We start from the raw sequence: 6,000 nt of genomic DNA, 5'->3' as shown, positions 1-6,000 counted from the left end.
AACATTTTACCTTTCTTTTACCCTTATCAGCGTTACATATAACACTCAGAAGACAGGTGTGTTGTAGACATTGCGACCCCTGGTTCCTATCATCACCACTGTAAAGAGATCAGAGTCAGTAGGTTTCTCTACATTTAACCATTTCACATCAAAAAACTCTGAACAACTTTGTTCACATGTCAACGATTGACTTGTGGCAAAATTTTGGAAAAATCAGTGAAATTCCCCTTTAAAGGGATTCCCTTTAAACTCCCCTTAAAAAGGAATGAAAAATGTAACCATCACTACATTTGTTCTAAACGTGCCTAATGGGCTCCTAGAGTGGTGCCTCAGTAGTCTCTGGAGTGGGATTTTTTCAATTTAAAGACTTGGAAAACTCCCTTCTGATGATGTTTCTTGAAGGTTGGAGGAGGTTTCTTTTTCCCCTAGTTGCCAATTGTGGAAGGAACTCAAATATCTTCTTGCAACTGTATAACTGTGGTACCTGTCTTTAAATCATCATTACTTTGGAGAGAATGGATTACAATATTTGTGAAATGCATTCTGGGTACTGTAGTGAAAGAACAGTAATGAATGAAAAAAAAAACAATATGAAATCATAAATTCTATCAAACAAATGAGGTTATTGAACACATTAATCTTTAGTTTCAGTCCAGAATGCCACATTAAAAATAAGCGGTCATGCCTTCAATGTTTGGAAAACAACTTCTACTGATATAACATTTGCATTATGTGAAGGTTCTAATAAGTTTAAAAAAGATTCTTCACACATGCATAGCCTGACTCTTTAAATAACCATCCATTGAAAGGTTCTTTGAGAACAATAAGTGGTTCTTCTATGGCATTTCTCAAAAGGCACCTTTGTTTTGAAGAGTGTAGTGAAGAAAAGTGCAGCTGTAGAATTTTATGCTGGTATATTTTGCATTAAAATCTGATGGTGTGTCAGCAGCTGGAAGGTTCAAATCCCAAGACTTATTGAGTACACCTGGTTGTGTCCTTTGGGCAAGGCGCTTGGAGGCCCTGCTACCAAACTGGCGAAGTTAGGCATGATAAATTGCCCTTATATGATCAACAACAGCATAACATAACAAAATAATGTGATAACCTGATGGTAGTCTTTTGGAACTAACTGGCAGAGAAGTCCTGAACTTTCACTGGTCAACTCTGAGTTCCTGAGCATTACTGTTTGAAGGCTACAGTCTTAATGATGAACAATGCTACATAGCCAAAGCACATGCCATTCTTCACTCATCTAAAGCTCAGAGATGGTTTATAAAGTTCTGACAAGACTTTCTTCTAATTGGCGTGCTCACAAAGATGATCCAATTAAACAGATACAGACACACTATTTGCATTCTGAAACTTTTAATGACTTTGACTCTCTAATCAGACAACTTTCACGTTCTAATCAGACACAAGCCGTCAGGAGGAGAAAATAGCCATTTGTGAAGGCAATGGAGTGTCACTGATGACACAGTATTCATTTCACTTTTTCCCAGGACGATGACGATACCAATGTTGAAGCTTCAGTGCCAGATTGAAAATTATGGCCTGTTTGGAGTTTGCAGCTGTCAGCAGAGATTATGGTTGTAGAGGAAAAGAGCAGACCACACCAGTGTCTTTCCTTGAAGCCCCTAATGGGAAGTCATTTCAATGGCAATCACATTTTTGGTGCATAATATTTCATTAGAGTAACAAATGGATGGAGACACATTAGCAAGCTGAAAATGCACGGAGAAAGAAAAATTAATCACTTCCCTCTTCCCCAGTCTCAGCATTTATTGAATGCTGGGAAAATTTCTAGCTGCTTTGAAATCCAGACTTTCAGGAGATGTTGGGCATTTTCTGCTTCTTTAAACAGCTGATGCAACTTTGATTCTTTGAGGTCTGTTCTGGCTGGAATATTTTATTCCATTTCAGGCTTTCATCAATCAGCCAATAAGCTTCTACAACTAATGTATTCATTCATTTCCTTTGCCAGCCTACTGATTTACTCATGTGGTCATCCATAATCGGATTTGCCAATGCGCCTTGGCATCTAACAGAATCTGAGAGGTTCAAAGGGCCAAATAACTCACTTCATGGAACATTTTCAGGGGAAAATTTGGAACTTTTGTGCCTGAGAAGATAATGCTTCAAAGAGATGCCAGACCATCTAAACAAATATGTGCTTCGCCAGAGCAACAACAAGGGCTTTTTTATGGATCTGTATTGGGATTAGGCTCCTTCTCACTTCACATTGCCGCAGGTAGGTAACAGTAAAGGCAACTGAATAGGAAGTGCAGGGCTAGTTCTGTATTATTATGTATTATGTCATTTAGTCAGTGGTTTTGCCCTGGGCAACACACATTGAGCAATTTGAGGGACAGCCCCCTGCAGCGATTTGGATTACAGGACAATGGCAACAAAATGGCGAATAACCTCATGTTTAACTAGCAATGCATGCATCAGGGTGCATTTTTCCCAGGGAAATTTGAATGAATTGGCCTTAGGGAAGTGTGCAGGTACACAAAAATATCATCTTAGTATATGCATAATCTAACCATAATCTCCAGTGCTTTAACATGTGTTTTAATGGAATTTATACAAAGAGATGATTAGTGTGAATAGCCCTGGATGATACAGTGCTGTGAAAAAGTATGTGCCCCCTCGCAGGGCCTTTATTCTTGCATAGTGATCACACTGAATGGTTGTATGTCTGTAAACAAAATATAATATTAGACTATGGGATTCAAAAACAAAACATATTTTGAAATGATTGTGTTGCCCAAAAGTTCCATTTTAGACTGCTCTGTCCATTTAATATTAGAGGCTTAGGGAGTGTCCAGATTACAGACAAACATCGATGTTTCTTTTGGTTAGCAGTGTTTTTCCACCTTGCCACTGTCCTATGAAGCCTACGTTAGTCCAGTCCCTTTGTTACTGCGGAGTCATGAACAGTGACCTCAGCTGAGAGACTGACAGTTCTTTGAATGCTCTTTCTGACAACTTGCTTCCTGGATGATTTGTCTCTGTGCCCTTGGAGAAAGTTTGGCAGGCTGTCCACTCCTGGGAAGATTTACGAATGTTTTTAGGGTTCTCAATTTTTAGTCTTGAGTGGTCTCCAACCCTGGTGCTGGAGAGCTAACTTCTTGCAAAGTTTAGTTGCAACCTGTACCCAATAAGTTTCCCTGCCCCTTACTTAACTCTAATACATCTCATCAAGCTAATCAGGGACTTGGGAGAAAGTGGATTAGCTGAAGCAGGTGTGGCAAATTGTGATTAGAACTAGGACCTACAAGAAGGTAACTCTCCAGGACCAGGGTTGGAGACCCAGTGTTTTGAGTATGCTAGAACCTAAGACATGATTTTGTAACCCTTACCAGACTGATCTCTTTCAGATTTTCTTTTGGTCATGCCTGTAAAAACTTTGTGGCAACTACATCACTCTGATTATGAGTAAGGTTTGCATTCAACAGGGCTACATTCAAGCATGGCAGTGTTCAATCAGCTGAACATTGTTATTAAATAAATTTGTTTAATTTGTTGCTTGAGTAACTAAGAGGGCAATTACATTTTCCTGTGGGTGGTTCTTGTGTTGAATAACCCTAATAATAACAATTTAATTATTAAATGTTTATTAAGGTGCAGTATTACATTTTGTCTGAAGATCTGAAACCATTCATTGTGAGAAATATGCAGAAGTAAAGAAAAACGATTTGCTCTAGAGGGGAGCAAACGGTTTTCACAGCACTGTATATTTCTGGGTCTTATTTCACTTTTATTTAGAATAACATTGGTAGTTGTTTACTTAGATATTGCGGTTGCACCCCAGAAGACAGGCATTTTAAGAAGCTTCCACTCCTTCAGTTTAAACTGTATCTTCAAACAAATATGCTTACTGATATCTTTATATTTCCTCAGAGCAAGTGTTTAGCATGTATTTTTGCAGAAAGAACATTTTGTTCCTCTGGCAGCTGTTATGAATAGCTTAGGAGAGATTCTGCTTCGCTATGTTTCTTATTTGCCAAAATGCTAAGAGTGTCCTTTAAGGGCTCAAGGCCATAGCACTGGAAGCTGAACAAGTATCCTGGTACACTCTTAGCCAAAAATATAAATAAAATTAAATTAAAACTGTGATATAGTACCCAAAGGGTTTTTCAGTGACTTGTAACAATAGCAAAAGCATTTGTTGGTGATGCATAGAACTCTTTTTAAAACCACTTCCATGTACTCATTGTCCATTTTTTGGCACTTTGTAGTTTTACAATTATAGACTATAATCCATTTGTTTCTCTGCATACCTTGTTAGCCCCTTTTTACCCTGCTCTCTAATGGTCAGGACGCCACAGGACCACCACAGAGCAGGAATTATTTACATGGTAGTTCAACACAAACTAACATGCCACCACCACGTCAGTGTCACTGCAGTGCTGAGAATGATCCACCACCTAAATAGTACCTGCTCTGTTGGATTTGAAGTGAACCTATATGAAAGGTTACGAATGGTTAAGACCTAAGCTGGGGCTAGTTTAAGGATGATAGCTTTTCTTACATTTTCATAGATATACAATCTCCCATGCTTGTTATTCCTATAAATTCCTCATGTTAAGGTCAGGTTGTTTCATGCATTTTTGTATCATGTGTAAATCTGGATGGTACTAGACCATTCCAGCTCCTCCAGTTTCCCATATTTTTCCTCAATTTACAGTGTATTTGTAGAGAGTAGACAGTGCCACTCAGATAACAAATATGAAATGGACTGATTGCATGTCCACTTGCAGCATGTGCAGTTATTCAAACAGACGTATTTCACTAGTGCCAGCGAGCGTGAGGTGAATTTATTGAAGTAACAGGTTATGTACATTTAAAATACTCAAACATGAGGAATGAAGGAAATTGTATTATACTGCAGTCTGAGGGTATCATGCTACTGCTATAGAATATTCCCATGTCCTGTTATCGGCCTATAATGTCCCTGACATTATTTAAGGTTTAACCATTATCTGCATGCAATACTGTGCCTTTTGCAGATTATTGGAAGATGAATATCAAAACACATATATAAACTTCAAAGCTTAAAGCATGGGCAGTGCTTTAGCCTACTTCATAATGATCACTGACAACTCCACCCACCTTCACTCAGTCAAATCTCTTTCAAATCCCCCCTCTGTCTAATGCTAAAGCCTTTGATGCCCCTGTCCAAGTCACCAGCTTGGAGAGCACTGATGTACAAAAAATACATGCTCTTGTCAAAAAAAAGCACTGGCTATGGGAATGTGAACATTATATAAAGGAATTGAAAAATAATTAGATGCAGTCGTTTGGATAAAAAAATGACATGTTTTGATGGTTTTCTAAGTGAAAATAAGTTCACACATCCTCAACAGGGAAGAAACTTAAATATGGCTTTTGTTTGGAAAATGCAGTGCACAATTTCTATTTATTTGCTGAATTTAACATATTGAAAAAATATAAAACATAAAATATGAAATGTGCCTTAACTTTTGCACATGCATTTTACGTTTTATTTTTTTTTCAATATGTTAAATTCAACAAGTAAACAGTAATCGTACACTAAAATGTGCAGAAGTGTGTTTTCTGTAGAGGGCTTTGACTGGGGGCACACGACACGTGGAATAACTTAAAGGATGATTTCACCGATTTTTCAAAATTTCTGCAAAGTTGAATCATTAACATGTAAACAAAGTCATTCAGAGTAGTTCTTTGTAGAGAAACTTACTGAGTAAGAGTTGTTCACAGTGGTGGTGGTGGGAACCAGACGTATGAAGAGTTTAATGTCTCTAAAAGCTACATCATAGAAAGTCATTACATGTAATGGTTACAAATATTTTACCATTATCAACACGTGTAGGTTTACTGATTGTTTTGGATAGGAAATAAAATAGTTATTTCTGTGTTGACATTGCGACCCCTGGTTCCTGTCACCACCACTGTAAAGAAATCTGTCTGAAAGTTTCTCTTTAGTGCACCATTTCACATCAAACTACTCTGAATGAC

Source organism: Colossoma macropomum, unplaced genomic scaffold, assembly GCF_904425465.1.
Source record: "Colossoma macropomum unplaced genomic scaffold, Colossoma_macropomum, whole genome shotgun sequence".
NCBI classification, from domain to species: Eukaryota; Metazoa; Chordata; class Actinopteri; order Characiformes; family Serrasalmidae; genus Colossoma; species Colossoma macropomum.
Note: the sequence above shows the minus strand (reverse complement) of the source record.